This window comes from Camponotus floridanus, unplaced genomic scaffold, assembly GCF_003227725.1.
Source record: "Camponotus floridanus strain SB8 unplaced genomic scaffold, Cflo_v7.5 scaffold8, whole genome shotgun sequence".
In the NCBI taxonomy this organism is placed as follows: Eukaryota; Metazoa; Arthropoda; class Insecta; order Hymenoptera; family Formicidae; genus Camponotus; species Camponotus floridanus.
The window spans coordinates 152,501-176,087 of record NW_020229849.1 but is presented as its reverse complement, the minus strand read 5'-3'; positions in this window follow the sequence as shown (position 1 = coordinate 176,087).

Here is a 23,587-nt window from a genome sequence, read left to right as displayed (position 1 = left end):
GTATGGGAAAAGGACAGTGCAAAGTGTGTGAAGAGGACAGTGCTACGAGTGCGACAAGGAGTTAACGTGGGACAAGGACGACGTATAGGTGGGAGAAGGACGACGCAAAGGTAAGTGAACAAACGAGTATATTCTAAGCGAAAGAGAGAGAGCGATAATATCGAGAATAACAACGCGTGCGAGAGAGAACGATAGCGCAAGAACAACGCGAGTGAGAGAGAACGCATATGAAAGAGAGAACGATAGCGCCAAGACGACATGTACAAGAGAGAGAACGATAATATCGCGAGACTTACAATTAGTGCGCGTGCAAGAGAGAACGATAATATCGCGAGACTTAGAACTAACGAGTATGATAGAGATAGCGATACTTAAAACTAGCGCGAAAGAGACGCAAGAGAGATGCAAGGATGGGAACGCATGGAGAGGTGCATAAATAATTAGATTTTTTTTTTTACATCAAAATATAAAATATAAATTTATTAAAAATGTGTGTATTTTATACAATTGTGTGTGTGTGTGTGTGTGTGTGTATGTACTTAAAATTAAGATTATGATAAAATAAAATATAATAATAAAATAATAATAAAAATAATTTGGTGGTGCGGGGGGGGGGTGAAGCCGCTCCTGGAAGACTAGGGGCGATGTGTCGGGCTGAGGGACTTCCGCTCCTGTCCCTCTCGTCTATTCATGTACTCTCATATTCATGTACTCTCGTAAACTCTGAAATTAAACATAATAATTGTAAATGTTTTAAATTTATTACACATTAGCAAAAATATTTTTACCTTCAACGTTTCCAAGTCATGTCGTAGCATATTCTCATGCACATCTTCTTCGAATTTGTCTATACCTTTACATAATTCAAGATGTTCACAAAGTCTATTTCCGAAACATTTTACTTTAGTGTGATTAGGATCTTCCGCATATATACATTCAAAACAAAAACTTGCATTACATTTTTTAACTGAGTTCGCCCAAAATTTCGAGTTTTGAGAAATCTGTTCAACGAAATTGTGCGGGTTTTTTCAAGCCGAGCTCAAGATTTCTTATAAATTGAACGACTGAGGTTTCCAGATTCTTCTTCGAAAGTTGTTCCCGCTCATACTGAAGTAATTCTTCAACATCACTAGTTCGAAAATCGAAATCAGGTTCCTTATCAGATGATTCTTCTTTCGCATATAATTTCTTCCATTTCGCTCTTCTCTCTCTCTCAATCTCAATTTTTCCACCACAACGGGATCCATCAGGCATCATATTCATCCATATCTTCATTGCCGATGATTACGTTTTCTTCAACATCATTTATCATCCATATCTTCATTACCGATGATTACGTTTTCTTCAGCCATTGCACTAACGTAACACACAAGACTAATGAAACGCAAAGAACAACGAAAGAAATGATACTCTAGTGCAGCAGACTCCTCTTCATTATATACCTTTTTAATATCTCGCGTCTCATTCCAACTAGAGCATCGCGTCTCATCTACCTCAGCATTTCTCTACATCTTTGGCGGAGCGTGTTGAGAAAAATTGTCGACTATTCTTATTCGTATGGAAGGAAAGAAATAAAATTCATAGATGGAATAAAAATAATTATTTATTGCACGCATCGTAAAGAATATCATTTACAGCACATGTTAATAATTCGCAATCGATCAATGATTCGCTGTCAAAGACATCACTCTCACATATCGTTTTTACAGCATCGCGTACAGTAGTAATATTATTACGTTGTAATACAGTTTCAAATTGTTTAAATTTTTCATTTACGAGATACGTATTCTCGCATAACCAATTGTGCATATGATCGATACAATTTTCAAAATTAAATAAATGTAATAATGTTTCTGGTTTCATGTACAAAGAATTTTCGCATAATGCAAGTTTTACAATTTTCGATTGATACATTTCAATCGTCAAATCTCCAATTCTTAATGGGGGAGCAGTCGATTGTAGAAATTGTTCAACGTCTGCTTGCTTCCGCATCAACAAATTCCACGTTGAAAAGGTAACACTATTTGATTGCCTCGATTATCGCCGAGAATCAGCTCCACGTACGATACAGCTCCAACGCTTATTCCAATGTCCAAATACTTGTATGACGTCGGGGTTAGAGCGTACCTTCTTCCAAATATGCGAGCGCACGACGAGGCTGAATACTATAAAAATATAAATAATTAGACAACAATATTAAAAATCAATAAGTAAAAAATTTTTTAAACGATTTAAACTTACGTGTTGCATTTCTGCTTCTTACACGGTGGAGTTTCACCGTTTCGAATCGGGACGTAGAAATTCATATTTCTTCAGCGGTGAACCTTTCACACGCGCGATTGATGCAATACTGCAATCGTATTAGAATCAATATCAATTCAAATAGTATCCCAAATTGCGATGTAGAGGGGATTATTGCTGACGCAACATTTTAATTTCCTCCAAAATTTTGTCGCGCCGATGTACGGCTGCGATGACATCATCATCTTCGGAACAAAGATTTAGCTGAAAGTGCTAAATCGAGCGCCGATGTACGGCTGCGCCTGATGCAATCACGTTAAAATTTTCAAATGTACGTGACAAATAGTGAAAAAATAACCGCCAAGGTTAAAATGTGTATCATCCCTAGACAAAGATTTAGCTGAATTTGCTAAAATCGAGCGCCGATGTACGGCTGCGCCTGATGCAATCGCATTAAAATTATTCAAATGTACGTGACAAATAGTGAAAAATAACTGCCAAGGTTAAAATGTGTATCATCCCTAGACAAAGATTTAGCTGAATTTACTAAAATCGAGCGCCGATGTACGGCTGCCCTGATGCAATCACGTTAGATTTTTTAAATGTACGTGACAAAACGTGAAATTATCAAGGCCAAATTGCACACGGCACTACGGGGAATTTTTTGTAAGATAAAATCGTTCTAGAATGTTCGATGATAAAACAATACATGAGACGATATATAAATCATGATAGAGAGACGCACCCCACCAGTAGCTAAAGTGCATCAGACCTGTCATTAGAAACGCTAAATTTTGCAAGTGTACGTTAGCAATATGGAGGAGCAAATTTTGCGAGAACAATCCGCTTTACTTGATTCGTTGGAAAACTACATTGTGTGGGAGCAACGATGCGACGAGTACATCGAGTCGTTGGAAGAGCAAAGTCGAATCAAACGGCCACGATTATCGATCGGAAATCGACAATCACTGATTGCTCGGATCGCGCGCCTCGAAGGTTTGAAAAATTCGGTACGTGGACGTTTCGTACACGCGGGTGCCGGATGTAGTGCGCGTCAAAATGGACTTGTGTGGCGCGAAATTGATACGGCGTTCGAGAGTCGCGTATCGACTGGTGCGGTGATAAACTATAATCACATCGAACCGCGCCAATTTCTCGATGACGCTAAAGACATTGTGTTGGAACATGTGCAGGACGCTCTAAAAAAACACAATTGTGTAAAAATGAACACTATATTCAACGGCGAATTTGTGTCGGGTGATAAACACGCGAATAAAAGTGTGAATACGAGAAACTATGAACTCTTTCGCACATCCGATTTACGCGAGTGGTACGAACAGCGCGTTATCGAGTTCACCCTAGCGTCTCTGGAAGAGTTTCAGGAACGCGATAGCGGGTGGGCATTGTCGCGAATACTGAACTTGACTGTAAATATAAACAAGTACAATCCCATGCGCGCGGGATGTCACATCAAGTTACCGCGGGAGATTATGATGAAGAGAGCGGTAGTTAACATGCAATCAAAGGACAATGCGTGTTTCGCGTGGGCAGTGGTCGCCGCTCTGTATCCCGCCGAAAGTCATGCGGAACGGGAATCATCGTACCCGCATTACGCAACAGTGCTGAATCTCCGGGACATTGAGTTTCCAGTGACTGTTAATCAAATTAAGAAATTTGAACTTGCAAATGACATTTCAATCAATGTGTACGACATCGAAGACAAAAACATTGTCCCGATACGTCTTTCGCAGCAGAAGCGGGACAAGCATGTGAATCTGCTGTACATTGAAGACGGCAACAGCGTGGGACATTTCGCTTGGATCAAGAATTTATCCCGGCTCGTGAGCTCGCAATTGAGCAAACATAATGGCCAAAGATATATCTGTGATCGATAAGTTTATTTTATATTATTTGAAAATTATAATTTATATAAAAAATCTTATGATAAAAAAAAATTTTTTTCTTTTACAGATGTCTTCATTATTTTTATTCAGACGCCAAGTTGCAGTCGCATACGGTCGACTGCGGAAAGCTAAACGACTGCGCTGTCCGATTGCCGAGCGACAAGGACAAGTGGCTCGAGTTCAGCAACCCTAATCGGAAGGAGCGGCTTCCATTTGTGGTCTACGCCGACTTGGAATGCGTTCTAGCCAAGAAGGATGAAGAAAAATTATATCAACATCATCAAGTATTTAGTTTAGCTTATTATGTACATTGTTCGTACGACGACTCATTATCAACGTATCATTCGCGTCGTAGCGTCGATTGTTTAGCATGGTTCGCCGAAGACCTTAAAAATTTAGCAATTCGCGTTAAGAATATTTTAAAAACAAATGTCCCCATGGTAAATTTAACGTTCGAAGAGTGGAAGAAATTCCATAGCGCCACTCGTTGTCATATATGCGAAAAGCCGTTTGCGCAAGACGATACACGCGTTCGCGATCATTGCCATCTGACTGGGCGGTACAGAGGTCCCGCGCATTCAAATTGTAATCTAAATTATAAAGATTCTTTTTGCATTCCGATAGTGTTTCACAATTTATCCGGTTACGATTCTCATTTTATCATCGAGGAAATAGCCACAGCGTTCGAAGGGAAAATCGAGTTATTACCGATAACCAAGGAAAAATATATTTCGTTTACCAAAATTGTTGATCTTAAAGAAGAAGGAGAATCAAAAAATCAAATAAAATTACGTTTCATCGATTCATACAAATTTCTCGCATCGAGTCTTGAATTGGCATCATTTTTGGACAAAGATAAACTCAAAATTTTAAAATCGGAATTTCAAAATTTATCAACAGAAAATTTCAATTTGTTAACGCGAAAAGGTGTATTTCCGTAAGAATACATCGATTCCGTCGACAGGTTGCATGATACGTGTTTACCATCGCGCGAATCGTTTTACAGTTCCTTGACTGGTGAAACTGTATCCGAGAGCGATTACGCGCACGCCGAGAACGTCTGGACACGATTCTCCATTCGGACGCTAGGCGAATATAGCGACTTGTACCTCAAAATTGATGTCTTGTTATTAGCCGACATTTTCGAAAACTTTCGAGATAAATGTATCGAAAGTTACGGACTCGACCCCGCGTATTATTATACTCTCCCCGGATACACGTGGGACGCCATGTTGAAGCATACAAAGATCACGTTCGAGTTGCTTACAGACATCGACATGGTTATGTTTATCGAACGTGGTATACGCGGTGGTCTGAGCCAATGTTCGGGTAGATACGCTCGCGCTAATAACAAGTACATGGAGTCGTACGATCCATCGAAACCATCATCGTACTTGATGTACTTTGATGTAAATAATTTGTACGGATGGGCAATGTGTCAACCCTATGCTGATTTTCGATGGGTCGACGATGTGTCAAATTTTGACGTATCATCCATCGCGCTAGGTTCTTCTACGGGCTATATTCTCGAAGTGGACCTCGAATACCCGCAACATCTTCATGATGCACACACTGACCTACCGTTTTGCCCGACACGCGACAAATCACCTGGCAAGCGGGAATTCAAGCTGCTTGCAACGTTATACGATAAGAAGCGTTACGTGATACACTACCGCAACCTGCAGCAGTGTACACGTCACGGCCTTCGTGTAACAAAAATACATCGAATTTTACAGTTTTCACAATCTCCCTGGCTTCAAAATTACATAGAATTAAATACACATTTCAGAACATTGGCTAAAAATGATTTCGAAAAAAATTTATACAAATTAATGAATAATGCGGTGTTTGGTAAAACGATGGAAAATGTGCGCAATCGTGTCGATGTAAAATTATTAACAAAGTGGGACGGACGATACGGTGCAGAGGCGATGATCGCGAAACCAAATTTCCACAGCAGAAGCGTTTTTTCGGAAAACTTAATCGCTGTGGAATTGCGTAAACTCGAGGTGAAATTCTACAAACCGATTTACGTGGGTATGTGCATCCTCGACATATCCAAGACATGTTTGTACGAATTTCATCACGAGTATATGGCGCCAATGTATCGCGACAAATGTATCGAGTAATGTATACCGATACGGACAGTCTCATATATCACATCGAGTGCGCGGATGTGTATAAGAATATGAAGCGCGACATCGCTTCGACACGAGCGATTATGCGATGGATAATGTGTACGGTATACCGCTTGTAAATAAAAAGGTACCGGGTCTGATGAAGGATGAAAATAACGGTGCGATAATGACCGAATTCATCGGATCCGGCACTTTTTTATTTACAAGTGGTATATCGTACGCATTGTCCATCGCATAATCGCTCGTGTCAAATCTGGTGATATCGCGCTTCATGTTCTCATAGACATCCGCGCACTCAATGTGATATATGAGACTGTCTATGTTGGTGTACATGATCTTACATTTGTCGTAATACAGAGGAAATATGTACTCGTGATGAAATTCGTACAGACACGTCTTGGATATGGATGCTAGGGTGGGCATTGTCGCGAATACTTAATTTAACGACAATGAAATCTTGTCAATTATTGAAGAACTTCGCGAGGCCGACCTTATTATAAATTAAACTATGCGTCGACGCTACGTGCCATTCGGTTAATGTTCTCGGTACCGAAATGTCGATTAATAAATTTGGATTATCGCTCGGAACATCGATCGAACGGTTATCAAACGGAAATGAACGTCCGTCGAACAGCTATTGAACGATAATTGAACGGTCATCGAACAGTAATTGAACGGTCATCGAATGGAACGAACGCTCGTTGAACGGTCATCGAACGGTAATGAACGGTCATCGAACGGTAATTGAACGGTCATCGAACGGAAATGAACGCTCGTCGAACGGTCATCGAACGGTAATTGAACGGTCATCGAACGGAAAACGAACGATCGTCGAACGGAAACGGACGCTCGTTGAACGGTCATCGAACGGTAATGAATGACCGTTGAACGGAAATTACAAATGGATCGATGAGCTATCTCGACTCGTTGCAGAATACAATACGCGAAAACATCGCACACCATCGGTATGAGACCTGTCGACGTCACTCCGGCGATCGCCGAAAAACTTTTAAATACTGTGTACAGCAACATAAAAATTGCGGCTCCGGCAAAATTTAATGTAGGCGATTCGGTACGCGTGAGCAAATACAAGACCATCTTTGAAAAAGGTTTCACACCTAATTGGACGACCGAAGTGTTTAAGATTATCGAGATGCAGAAAACTAATCCCGCGACATTCATACTCGAAGATTCGCGGGGAAATCCCGTCGCTGGAGGATTCTACGAATACGAGTTACAACGCGTCGCCAATCCCGACGTATATCTCGTGGAAAAAATTTTGCGGGAAAAGGGTGACGAGGTTTACGTGAAATGGTTGGGAATGGATAAATCATACAACTCTTGGATTCATAAAAATAATGTGTTGTAAACATTTATTGAAACATAAAATATGCGTATAAAATATATATAAATATAAAAATATATAATATAAAATGTACAAAATATATACATGGTTATGTACAAAATATACAAAATAAACAAAATATAGATTTATTTACAACGGTATCTGATAATGTCCCCACGGTAGCGTATCGGTGGTATCGGGTACGATATATCGCTTATCGTCGTACGGACTCAGAGCAATTTTCGTCTCGTGTATACTTGGTGTAATTTAGATCGTATACACGACTGCTGACGCGTCATTTCAATCTCTTCGTTCAAGCACCGCGTGTAATCGTCAAACGTTATCGTTCTCGCGACAACGTTGCTCTTGACGCCTTTGACTTTCTTCGTATCCTTTTTCCCATTCACTCGTAACGCGTACATCTTTGCTCTGAGCCCGACGAATTCGGTCATTATGGCACCGTTGTTTTCATCCTTCATCAGACCCGGTACCTTTTTATTTACAAGCGGTATACCGTACACATTATCCATCGCATAATCGCACGTGTCGAATCTAGCGATGTCGCGCTTCATATTCTTATACACATCCGCGCACTCGATGTGATATATGAGACTGTCCGTATCGGTATACATTACTCGATACATTTGTCGCGATACATTGGCGCCATATACTCGTGATGAAATTCGTACAAACATGTCTTGGATATGTCGAGGATGCACATACCCACGTAAATCGGTTTGTAGAATTTCACCTCGAGTTTACGCAATTCCACAGCGATTAAGTTTTCCGAAAAAACGCTTCTGCTGTGGAAATTTGGTTTCGCGATCATCGCCTCTGCACCGTATCGTCCGTCCCACTTTGTTAATAATTTTACATCGACACGATTGCGCACATTTTCCATCGTTTTACCAAACACCGCATTATTCATTAATTTGTATAAATTTTTTTCGAAATCATTTTTAGCCAATGTTCTGAAATGTGTATTTAATTCTATGTAATTTTGAAGCCAGGGAGATTGTGAAAACTGTAAAATTCGATGTATTTTTGTTACACGAAGGCCGTGAACACTGCTGCAGGTTGCGGTAGTGTATCACGTAACGCTTCTTATCGTATAACGTTGCAAGCAGCTTGAATTCCCGCTTGCCAGGTGGTTTGTCGCGTGTCGGGCAAAACGGTAGGTCAGTGTGTGCATCGTGAAGATGTTGCGGGTATTCGAGGTCCACTTCGAGGATATAGCCCGTAGAAGAATCTAGCGCGATGGATGATACGTCAAAATTTGACACATCGTCGACCCATCGAAAATCAGCATAGGGTTGACACATTGCCCATCCGTACAAATTATTTACATCAAAGTACATCAAGTACGATGATGGTTTCGATGGATCGTACGACTCCATGTACTTGTTATTAGCGCGAGCGTATCTACCCGAACATTGGCTCAGACCACCGCGTATATCACGTTCGATAAACATAACCATGTCGATGTCTGTAAGCAACTCGAACGTGATCTTTGTATGCTTCAACATGGCGTCCCACGTGTATCCGGGGAGAGTATAATAATACGCGGGGTCGAGTCCGTAACTTTCGATACATTTATCTCGAAAGTTTTCGAAAATGTCGGCTAATAACAAGACATCAATTTTGAGGTACAAGTCGCTATATTCGCCTAGCGTCCGAATGGAGAATCGTGTCCAGACGTTCTCGGCGTGCGCGTAATCGCTCTCGGATACAGTTTCACCAGTCAAGGAACTGTAAAACGATTCGCGCGATGGTAAACACGTATCATGCAACCTGTCGACGGAATCGATGTATTCTTACGGAAATACACCTTTTCGCGTTAACAAATTAAATTTTCTGTTGATAAATTTTGAAATTCCGATTTTAAAATTTTGAGTTTATCTTTGTCCAAAAATGATGCCAATTTATCAAGACTCGATGCGAGAAATTTGTATGAATCGATGAAACGTAATTTTATTTGATTTTTTGATTCTTCTTCTTCTTTAAGATCAACAATTTTGGTAAACGAAATATATTTTTCCTTGGTTATCGGTAATAACTCGATTTTCCCTTTCGAACGCTGTGGCTATTTCCTCGATGATAAAATGAGAATCGTAACCGGATAAATTGTGAAACACTATCGGAATGCAAAAAGAATCTTTATAATTTAGATTACAATTTGAATGCGCGGGACCTCTGTACCGCCCAGTCAGATGGCAATGATCGCGAACGCGTGTATCGTCTTGCGCAAACGGCTTTTCGCATATATGACAACGAGTGGCGCTATGGAATTTCTTCCACTCTTCGAACGTTAAATTTACCATGGGGACATTTGTTTTTAAAATATTCTTAACGCGAATTGCTAAATTTTTAAGGTCTTCGGCGAACCATGCTAAACAATCGACGCTACGACGCGAATGATACGTTGATAATGAGTCGTCGTACGAACAATGTACATAATAAGCTAAACTAAATACTTGATGATGTTGATATAATTTTTCTTCTTCCTTCTTGGCTAGAACGCATTCCAAGTCGGCGTAGACCACAAATGGAAGCCGCTCCTTCCGATTAGGATTGCTGAACTCGAGCCACTTGTCCTTGTCGCTCGGCAATCGGACAGCGCAGTCGTTTAGCTTTCCGCAGTCGACCGTATGCGACTGCAACTTGGCGTCTGAATAAAAATAATGAAGACATCTGTAAAAGAAAAAAATTTTTTTTATCATAAGATTTTTTATATAAATTATAATTTTCAAATAATATAAAATAAACTTATCGATCACAGATATATCTTTGGCCATTATGTTTGCTCAATTGCGAGCTCACGAGCCGGGATAAATTCTTGATCCAAGCGAAATGTCCCACGCTGTTGCCGTCTTCAATGTACAGCAGATTCACATGCTTGTCCCGCTTCTGCTGCGAAAGACGTATCGGGACAATGTTTTTGTCTTCGATGTCGTACACATTGATTGAAATGTCATTTGCAAGTTCAAATTTCTTAATTTGATTAACAGTCACTGGAAACTCAATGTCCCGGAGATTCAGCACTGTTGCGTAATGCGGGTACGATGATTCCCGTTCCGCATGACTTTCGGCGGGATACAGAGCGGCGACCACTGCCCACGCGAAACACGCATTGTCCTTTGATTGCATGTTAACTACCGCTCTCTTCATCATAATCTCCCGCGGTAACTTGATGTGACATCCCGCGCGCATGGGATTGTACTTGTTTATATTTACAGTCAAGTTCAGTATTCGCGACAATGCCCACCCGCTATCGCGTTCCTGAAACTCTTCCAGAGACGCTAGGGTGAACTCGATAACGCGCTGTTCGTACCACTCGCGTAAATCGGATGTGCGAAAGAGTTCATAGTTTCTCGTATTCACACTTTTATTCGCGTGTTTATCACCCGACACAAATTCGCCGTTGAATATAGTGTTCATTTTTACACAATTGTGTTTTTTTAGAGCGTCCTGCACATGTTCCAACACAATGTCTTTAGCGTCATCGAGAAATTGGCGCGGTTCGATGTGATTATAGTTTATCACCGCACCAGTCGATACGCGACTCTCGAACGCCGTATCAATTTCGCGCCACACAAGTCCATTTTGACGCGCACTACATCCGGCACCCGCGTGTACGAAACGTCCACGTACCGAATTTTTCAAACCTTCGAGGCGCGCGATCCGAGCAATCAGTGATTGTCGATTTCCGATCGATAATCGTGGCCGTTTGATTCGACTTTGCTCTTCCAACGACTCGATGTACTCGTCGCATCGTTGCTCCCACACAATGTAGTTTTCCAACGAATCAAGTAAAGCGGATTGTTCTCGCAAAATTTGCTCCTCCATATTGCTAACGTACACTTGCAAAATTTAGCGTTTCTAATGACAGGTCTGATGCACTTTAGCTACTGGTGGGGTGCGTCTCTCTATCATGATTTATATATCGTCTCATGTATTGTTTTATCATCGAACATTCTAGAACGATTTTATCTTACAAAAAATTCCCCGTAGTGCCGTGTGCAATTTGGCCTTGATAATTTCACGTTTTGTCACGTACATTTAAAAAATCTAACGTGATTGCATCAGGGGCAGCCGTACATCGGCGCTCGATTTTAGTAAATTCAGCTAAATCTTTGTCTAGGGATGATACACATTTTAACCTTGGCAGTTATTTTTCACTATTTGTCACGTACATTTGAATAATTTTAATGCGATTGCATCAGGCGCAGCCGTACATCGGCGCTCGATTTTAGCAAATTCAGCTAAATCTTTGTCTAGGGATGATACACATTTTAACCTTGGCGGTTATTTTTTCACTATTTGTCACGTACATTTGAAAATTTTAACGTGATTGCATCAGGCGCAGCCGTACATCGGCGCTCGATTTTAGCACTTTCAGCTAAATCTTTGTTCCGAAGATGATGATGTCATCGCAGCCGTACATCGGCGCGATAAAATTTTGGAGGAAATTAAAATGTTGCGTCAGCAATAATCCCCTCTACATCGCAATTTGGGATACTATTTGAATTGATATTGATTCTAATACGATTGCAGTATTGCATCAATCGCGCGTGTGAAAGGTTCACCGCTGAAGAAATATGAATTTCTACGTCCCGATTCGAAACGGTGAAACTCCACCGTGTAAGAAGCAGAAATGCGACACGTAAGTTTAAATCGTTTAAAAAATTTTTTACTTATTGATTTTTAATATTGTTGTCTAATTATTTATATTTTTATAGTATTCAGCCTCGTCGTGCGGCTCGCATATTTGGAAGAAGGTACGCTCTAACCCCGACGTCATACAAGTATTTGGACATTGGAATAAGCGTTGGAGCTGTATCGTACGTGGAGCTGATTCTCGGCGATAATCGAGGCAATCAAATAGTGTTACCCTTTTCAACGTGGAATTTGTTGATGCGGAAGCAAGCAGACGTTGAACAATTTCTACAATCGACTGCTCCCCCATTAAGAATTGGAGATTTAACGATTGAAATGTATCAATCGAAAATTGTAAAACTTGCATTATGCGAAAATTCTTTGTACATGAAACCAGAAACATTATTACATTTATTTAATTTTGAAAATTGTATCGATCATATGCACAATTGGTTATGCGAGAATACGTATCTCGTAAATGAAAAATTTAAACAATTTGAAACTGTATTACAACGTAATAATATTACTACTGTACGCGATGCTGTAAAAACGATATGTGAGAGTGATGTCTTTGACAGCGAATCATTGATCGATTGCGAATTATTAACATGTGCTGTAAATGATATTCTTTACGATGCGTGCAATAAATAATTATTTTTATTCCATCTATGAATTTTATTTCTTTCCTTCCATACGAATAAGAATAGTCGACAATTTTTCTCAACACGCTCCGCCAAAGATGTAGAGAAATGCTGAGGTAGATGAGACGCGATGCTCTAGTTGGAATGAGACGCGAGATATTAAAAAGGTATATAATGAAGAGGAGTCTGCTGCACTAGAGTATCATTTCTTTCGTTGTTCTTTGCGTTTCATTAGTCTTGTGTGTTACGTTAGTGCAATGGCTGAAGAAAACGTAATCATCGGAAATGAAGATATGGATGATAATGATGTTGAAGAAAACGTAATCATCGGCAATGAAGATATGGATGAATATGATGCCTGGATGGATCCCGTTGTGGTGGAAAAAATTGAGATTGAGAGAGAGAGAAGAGCGAAATGGAAGAAATTATATGCGAAAGAAGAATCATCTGATAAGGAACCTGATTTCGATTTTCGAACTAGTGATGTTGAAGAATTACTTCAGTATGAGCGGGAACAACTTTCGAAGAAGAATCTGGAAACCTCAGTCGTTCAATTTATAAGAAATCGTGAGCTCGGCTTGAAAAAATCCCGCACAATTTCGTTGAACAGATTTCTCAAAACTCGAAAATTTTGGGCGAACTCAGTTAAAAAATGTAATGCAAGTTTTTGTTTTGAATGTATATATGCGGAAGATCCTAATCACACTAAAGTAAAATGTTTCGGAAATAGACTTTGTGAACATCTTGAATTATGTAAAGGTATAGACAAATTCGAAGAAGATGTGCATGAGAATATGCTACGACATGACTTGGAAACGTTGAAGGTAAAAATATTTTTGCTAATGTGTAATAAATTTAAAACATTTACAATTATTATGTTTAATTTCAGAGTTTACGAGAGTACATGAATAGTGAGAGTACATGAATAGACGAGAGGGACAGGAGCGGAAGTCCCTCAGCCCGACACATCGCCCCTAGTCTTCCAGGAGCGGCTTCACCCCCCCCCCCCGCACCTCCAAATTATTTTTATTATTATTTTATTATTATATTTTATTTTATTATAATCTTAATTTTAAGTACATACACACACACACACACACAATTGTATAAAATACACACATTTTTAATAAATTTATATTTTATATTTTGATGTAAAAAAAAAATCTAATTATTTATGCACCTCTCCATGCGTTCCCATCCTTGCATCTCTCTTGCGTCTCTTTCGCGCTAGTTTTAAGTATCGCTATCTCTATCATACTCGTTAGTTGTAAGTCTCGCGATATTATCGTTCTCTCTTGCACGCGCACTAATTGTAAGTCTCGCGATATTATCGTTCTCTCTCTTGTACATGTCGTCTTGGCGCTATCGTTCTCTCTTTCATATGCGTTCTCTCTCACTCGCGTTGTTCTTGCGCTATCGTTCTCTCTCGCACGCGTTGTTATTCTCGATATTATCGCTCCCTCTCTTTCGCTTAGAATATACTCGTTGTTCACTTACCTTTGCGTCGTCCTTCTCCCACCTATACATCGTCCTTGTCGCACTCGTAGCACTGTCCTCTTCACACACTTTGCACTGTCCTTTTCCCATACGTTGCGCTGTCCTTCTCACACCACCGTCCATCGGTCGCGCCGCGGATCCCCCTTCACCGCGCGGACTCCCTCGCCCATCGCTCGCGCCGCGGATCCCCCTTCACCTCGCGGACCCCCTCGCCCATCGCTCGCGCCGCGGATCCCCCTTCACCTCGCGGACCCCCTCGCCCATCGCTCGCGCCGCGGATCCCCCTTCACCTCGCGGACCTCCTCGCCCATCGCTCGCGCCGCGGATCCCCCTTCACCTCGCGGACCCCCTCGTCCATCGCTCGCGCCGCGGATCCCCCTTCCCCGCGGGTGACGTCACTCACCCCGCACCGCGGTTCCCCTCGCGCCTCACCCCCCCTGAGAGGTCCTGGGTTCGAACTCTCCTTGTATACCTACTAACGTCACATCCTATTTCTAAAAGACAGTTAATTACAGATAGCGACGGATCTGGTAACCCGGCACCACATAAAAAAATAAGGACTGATGATTTACCAACTTACAACGATTCGGACAAGGAAGTATCGGGTTACATGAAACATTGTCGGACAGTGATAGCAGTACTATATCTTATTATTATGACACTGATATTGATAGCGACGATAATTCCGAAATAACTTCCAAAAAACAAAAGGGAAAACACGAAAGCAGCTCATTTGGTCAAGGGCGACGCGTAAAACGAAAAAATCGAAGGAAAATGTATAAAAACGTCGAAAAATCAAATTTATCAACCGAAGAATACGTTAATCTCGATACCACACCTGGAACATCGCTTATAGAAATAACATCTCCTGTTGAATATCCACATAAGGAAATAGCAAATGAAGATTTTGAAAGCAAACAAAGTTATCGGCATATAGAATTACATGATACAGAATAAAAGCCGATGGAAATAGATTTATCTGACGATAGTTTTAAAGCTGAAACTAATATTAACATAAAAGCACAAATTCACGCACCTCATGGTTCTGCGAGAACACCACAAAAGCTAGAAAATATACAAACATCACAAAAAATCCCTGATAACGTAGATGCAATTCAAATCATTGAAAAGGATATTCCATTAAAGAGAGAAGAAATAGAAGCTATGAAAATAGATCAAGAAGATAAAATGGATTATGAAATAAATTATAGTCCTTTGAAATATCATGAACAGAAAACACTTGAAAGTACCTCAATCGGAAGTAGCACCGAAACTGCTTCTTCACCCTTCCATGGAATAAATCCCAAATTAATAGAGATGACTAAGAGAAGAACAAAAACTCTCCTTACTAATAGAAAACCAAGACCTAGAAAACAAACGAACATAAAACTTAAATCCTCTAAGACCACTAAACAAACCAAAAAATTAATGAAAAAGAGTAAGTCATTTTCGCAAATGCCAAGGATTGAAGAAGAAAGAAAAATTCCCACTAATATTTTATATACACACGATCATATATGGATGAAGAAGGATCATATAATATATTTTATAAACACAAAAGGCAATCCAGTAGATGAAATTGGAAAAGAATTGATATGTAAAAAAATCTGTCAAATACCTGAAAATTTTAAAGGTACTCTAGGACATGTAATTACCGCAGGTAAACCTAATAAAAGAACTTTCGGCATAATTATTAAAGAAGAAATAAAACAAGAAATATCTGAAGAAATCATAATGCGAGGATTCAAAGAATTAAAAAATGAAATGAGACGATTCAATATATTACATGCTAACATATCTGAAAACAAAAGTAAAATAAATATATCCTGGTTTAAAATCCGCAACATGATACGTCTTGCATTTCTGGGAACTAATCTACAGATAACCATTTGTCAAGGCCAAGTATGCATACCTAAGTATGAAGATAGACTACGAATTATTCGCGAATATCATGAATCAAGTATAGGAGGACATAAAGGTATAACTAAAACCATGACACGCATACGTCATAAATATTATTGGGATAATATGAAAAAACAAATCGAGAATTTTATTCGTACATGCAGTAATTGTCAAAAGAAAAAATTAGAATAAAAACAAAGCAGCCTATGGTTATCATAAATTAGAATAAAAAAGTTCGAATAAAAACAAAGCAGCCTATGGTTATCACCGATACACCACTTGATGCATTTGACAAAGTTTCTATGGATATTTTTGGACCATTACCTGTGACAAATTTTGATAACAAATATATACTGACAATACAAGATCAATTAACCAAATATTCAGTAGCAGTACCGCTAATCCAAGCAAATTCTGAAGAAATCGCAAAGGCATTTACCCAACGATATTCATATGTCGATTCATATGTCAATTTGGAAGTCCTAAAGCAATTCTAACAGACCAAGGAACAAATTTCACTAGTAATGTAATGAAAAGATTTGCAAAATATTTTAAAATAAAACAATATCGTACAACGGCTTTCCATCCTCAATCTAATGGTTCTTTAGAAAGAAGTCATCATGTATTAACTGAATATTTAAAACATTATATTACAAACGAATGCGACTGGGACAATTGGCTCGAGAATGCCATGTTTTCATATAATACTAGCGTACACAAAGGAACAAAATTCACTCCTTTTGAACTAGTATATGGTAGAATAGCTCGTTTACCTTCGCAATTAGAATCAAATGATTCTTTAGAAACATACAACGACTATGTAACCGAACTCGTTGACAAATTAACAGAATTAAGAAAACTAGCCGTTTCAAATCTTACAAACGCGAAAGATCGATATAAACATTATTACGATAAGAAATTAAAAATACAAGATTATAAAATCGGCGACTTTGTATATTTATTAAAAATGACTAAGAAACATAAGTTTGACGATGAGTATATTGGACCATACAAAATCATAGAATTATTAGACAACAATAATATAAAAATTTTAATTACACAAAATAAGACGAAAATAACACACATAAATCGAACAAAACCTGCTCAAATTATAGACCTGGGATGACCAAGAACGAATACACTATAACGCCGTTAAGAGATAACCCTGGAATATTCTATGAAACCATTGGTGAATTACGCACGACTGAAATCTATTGGAAAATGATTACTTATATAGATATAACTGATATTTTTGGCATCTTAGGAAAAATTCAGAAGAAAATAGAATTAGCCATACAACAATGCGATAATATTTCAGAAATATGCATAGCACAAAAACAACTCGTCCTACTACTTGCGAAATTACATAAAATCGTTCAATATCAAAACCACATTCGCGAGCTTATCGGAGACCATCGAATAAAAAGAGCACCTTTTGAATTTATTGGACAAATAAGTAAAATATTATTCGGGATAATGACAACCGAAGACGCTTATCATATCAATTCTGCCATACAGCATGTAGAAAACAAAACTAATGATCTTGCTTCATTGATGATTAATCAAACATTTGCGACGCGAATTCATTTCGGAGAACTATACGAAGCTACTTCGAAAATACAAATGAGATTATCTAACCTTAGTCACCATGTAAGAGACAATATCAGCAGCATAAAAGAACAACTCATTCAAAACAATATCCACTGACAATTCGAAGAAATAATCGAAAGTATTGATCATGCTTTAATAGAACACGAAATAGATTTAAATATTTTAATAGATGGCATCCTTTTTGGAAAACAAGGACTAATACACCCAAGAATGATATCCTCACAACAATTAATTCAAAATCTCAAACACATAAGAGAACAAATACCATATGCAGAATTTCCTATCTCAATCGATGAAAAAGAAATAGATAAATTAATAAAAATATCACATTTACAAGTCGCTTATGCTCACAATCGTTTAATTTATATTTTACACATACCATTGGTTACATCAGAAAAATATACTTTATACAAACCGATACCATTACCTGTAAAACAAGAATTTGATGCGACAAAATTCGCTATTATTGAACCTAACGCAGAATATATTGGGTTGAACGAAAACGCTGATAATTTTTATCTATTTCAAAGAAAAGAGCTAGAAGAATGCATCATACATGACGCAATATTTATCTGCCCAACAACCTTCCCTTTAAATAAATTACGAGAAACGCCTAATTGCAACATAGAACTTCTTTTAAATCACCAAATAAAGCCGAATTATTGTAAAATAATACTGAAAGAATTAAGAAGCATTTATTGGAAAACTCTTACAACCACCGGATCCTGGATTTATTCAACTCCGACGGAAGAGATTATATCAATAAAATGTTCGAATTATGCAAAGCAAGCCATGATCAGTAATTCTGGAATCATTACACTACAACGTGGCTGTAGAATTAATACGAGGACCACTACTATAACTTATCCATCCGTACAAGAAACAAAAGTCTTGCAATATTATACACCTATCAGCAATCTCAGCATATTAAAATTATATCAATCTACATATGAAAAATATAATGTCGAATTGAAAGAAGCTGCACATGAATTATGGCAATTTAATCATAGTCAAATAGAAGCAACGTTCAACGACATCATTAAAGAAGCTGAACATGGAGAACTACTCTTCATTATACTTTATTTTATGCTACTGGACTTCTTAGTACTTTCTTTATTATCGCTTATTTCTTCCTAGTAAGTCCTTGGTGCACGCGTATCATAGAACAGTTGTGCAAAAGACAAGGGAATAGCTCACCCATGAGGAATCTACGACAAAGAGATATGCACCCTATAAATACTAGCGAAGACCTGCCCCACGTTCAGTCAAATACGGTCAGCGTCTACGAAAGTAGCTCCATAGACAACAGTAAGAATTTAAAGTAATTCATATGGGTGAATTTCAATCACGACAGAGACTTGTACGACTCATACAAGCCTCAATGGATACGGCAGAAGGTATTTATGATGGAATATCTTTAATATCCCCTATATTAAGATATCCCTCATGAATTCAGATTTAGACACTACCGAGCCAACGGATCCCGAAGTCTACAATAGATCCGAGCAACCATTCAGGCAAAGAGAACCTATCTACGATTGTCCAAGGCCAACTCCTTATCCCGTGCCTGCGCCGGCGATATCAGAGAAATATTAAATGATCTCGTGGCATACGAGCAACAGAGACTACGCGATAACAATGCACGGATCACATCACCCTACGACACATTTGGCACGCCAACAACGACAACGGCAACAACCAATATAACGGGTGATCCACTAACAACTGCAAGTGAATCAACCCGCACAGCCGCTTCGCAATTTCCATCACCGCCAGCAGCATCAACCCCATCAACAGCATCCGTGCCCGAATCACAAATTCCGAGGACACACCAGCACAGTAACATAGGAATAGCAGCACCAATTCCCCAAGGTTCACCCCCTGTAACGCCCTTACGAAGTGTGCGACCTCCTCCATTTTATCGAGATTATTTAAATCCGTGGCACAAGCGTATCATTTTATTTGTCAATCCGCGTGGTATATCCAAGTGAGTGCAACCACAATCTATTGTGATAGTTGTGCTACAGCTGAACATATCTTTTGCGAACGACAAGTATCACCAGTTTGGCGACATTTACATATAATTTCTCGACACTTTCAAAATACGACATTACACTGCGGGCGATGTTATAATTTATTACTCCGTACTCGTAGAGCCATCGATTGTTTCCATTGCAGACAACATATCATGGACAATATCCATCATGTAAATCATTTAATAACACAAATTTTGTGCGATGTAACAATTTTCCCATAATTACACATATAATATATATATGTATATATATATATATATATATATATCCATATACTTTATATATTACATATTTTATATTCTTTATATGTCTTATTGTTATGTATTCTACATATTCTACACATATGATATACTCTATACACTTTTATTACCTTGCGACTACGATATGAACACTCCAAACGCAATAAAAATATATATAAGAAGAAACAATAGGTATAAAACTTTTAATAAATAATATTGCGCTGAATTCAATAAATGTATTTGCGAACTGAATAATCATAATTCAGGAATAAAGAGTTTTAACTTTTGCTTTAGAAAAATTGTATAGTAATAAATTTACAATCATATATCTCTCTCATCCCTTTAAAAAAAATATATATAAATAAAATAAAGTAAAATAAGGAACAAAGAAAAATGTCTAATACAAGATATATTATATTTACTTTCGAATAGTCAAAAAGAAAAAAAAATATATATATAAAAATAATATTAAGCATTCAAGATTTAACATATCTCCGTTTCCTATATTTAACAAGAAGCATCACATAAATATAACTCAAATAAATGCATTATTCATATTAATTAACAATTATTATTATTACTCTCATTTCCAACCCTTTTCCCGATCTCCTTTTCCGATATAACATATACATCTTACATTAATAAGAAGTTTTTCTAACCAATGAATCATTCATTATTCAAAGGCATAAGATGTAACATTTTAAATTCGGGGACCGAATTTCTCCAACGGGCGAGATGTCACGTCCGGGGATTCATAGATCCCTAGATCCTTAGATCTAGGAGAATCTTTTTTCCTTTCTCACTATCCTCCATCCAATAAGCTACAAGCACAAACTAACATGAAACTAAGAGAGACACACTTATATGTCACCTATAATAAAATACTAATCTAAGAGATATATACAGCGTGTGTCAAAAGTTCCGGGACGGCTGGATAATTTGAAAAATACGCATCACAGAGGAAAATGACCTAGACAAAAGTTGTAGGATTTTTTCCCGGGCAATCCGACGGTGACCTTAGATTTGACCGTGGATAGTCATTTGAAGGTCACATAAAGATTACCTTCAATTTCTTAAATGGAACCCCCTATTTTTCATTGCATATTCTTGTAGCTTATCTCGAGAGCTTTCCAAAACACTATAATTAAGTACCTTTTTATTAAGTACTTTTTGAGTTATAAGGCTTGAAATAATTTCTTAATTTTACATAAACCATAAAATATCTAGTAAACCATTCATTTTTCGATTATCTTACCTTCATACTTTTATGTACAAAATAATGAGAGGAATCAATTGGTGTAAAGAAAACATACAGTTGTTTTTAAGAAAAAATATGGAATTGTTAATTGCAAATTACATATTTTTTCTTAGAAACAACTATGTGTTTTCTTTACACCAATTGATTCCTCTCCTTATTTTGTACATAAAAGTATGAAGGTAAGATAATCGAAAAATGAATGGTTTACTAGATATTTTATGGTTTATGTAAAATTAAGAAATTATTTCAAGCCTTATAACTCAAAAAGTACTTAATAAAAAGGTACTTAATTATAGTGTTTTGGAAAGCTCTCGAGATAAGCTACAAGAATATGCAATGAAAAATAGGGGTTCCCATTTAAGATTTCAAACTTGCCCCCCCTCACCGCCCAGGGGGAGGGGTGGGGAGGCTGATTTTAACATCATTGTACGTCCCCCTCGAAATGACGAAATTTTGATTCTAACCATTTTTTCGTAGTGTGCTTATTTGTCGAGTTATTTGGCTGCCTCAGTTAAAATGGGTCACTCTGTATATATATATATATATATATATATATATATATATATATATATACAGGGTGTTCAAAAAGTCCCGGTACGGGGGAATAACTCGAAAAGTAAGGGTCGGACAAAGAAACTTTTCGGACAAAAGTTGTAGGGCTTACTCCGAGCTTTTATCTCGTGATCTTGAGTTTGACCTTGAGTTTGACCTTCAAGGTTATTTGAAAGTGTTTTTTTTAAATGGGAACCCCTATTTTTGATTGTATATTCTTATAGCTGACCTCGAGAGCTTTCCAAAACACTATAATAAAATATTTTTCCCTCAAGCATTTATCGAGTTATGAGGCTTCAAATCATTTTTTAATTTTACATAAACCGTAAAATATCTTGTAAAATATTCACTTTTCGATTATTTTACCTTAATACTTTTATGTACAAAATAATGAGAGGAATCAATTGGTCTAAAAATAAACACAATTGTTTCGAAGAAAAAACATGTAATTTGCAATTAACAATTACATATTTTTTCTTAAAAACAACTGTATGTTTTCTTTACACCAATTGATTCCTCTCATTATTTTGTACATAAAAGTATTAAGGTAAAATAATCGAAAAGTGAATATTTTACAAGATATTTTACGGTTTATGTAAAATTAAGAAATGATTTGAAGCCTCATAACTCGATAAATGCTTGAGGGAAAAATATTTTATTATAGTGTTTTGGAAAGCTCTCGAGGTCAGCTATAAGAATATACAATCAAAAATAGGGGTTTAAAAAAATTTAAAAAAAACACTTTGACCTTCAAATAACCTTGAAGGTCAAACTCAAAGTCACGAGATAAAAGCTCGGAGTTAGCCCTATAACTTTTGTCCGAAAAGTTTCTTTGTTCGACCCTTACTTTTCGAATTATTCCCCCGTACCGGGATTTTTTGAACACCCTGTATATATATATATATATATATATATATATATATATATATTCATATACATACATATATATATATATATATATATTCATATATTATATATATATATATATTCATATACATACATATATATATATATATGTATGTATATGAATCATCTCATACGAGCGAGATAGACTTATGTGTAATACTTAGGAAAGACAAAGACCGATATAAGGAAGTCCTTTTAAATATAAACTTCTTTTATATAAATATATTGTAAAACATGTCCATAAGATTAGAGAGAATCTATTTATGTAAAAATCATGATAAATGACCAATATTTTAAATAATCAAATAGTTATTGTAATTCTTTGAAAAGGGTCATTTATCGTAATTTATTATAATGTATGTAAGACACAACCTTGCAAGCAATGCATTCAGAGAATCAACTAATATGTATTTCTAGAAAAACTTTCTCTTAAGGACCACCCAAGAAGTTCGCAAAAATCCGTTTCATAGCTAAAGAATTTGTTCTTAAAACTCCATCATAAATTACCCCTACTATTCAATTTTAAAAGAGTATAAAAACTCTTCCAACAACGGGAGAAGAGCTCAGTTCAACCTCATTCTTGCTCAGTTTTAGATCAGTCAGTCAGTCCGTTCAGATTCACTCTGGACTTAAACTCACTCAGATTCTTATTCGTACTGTA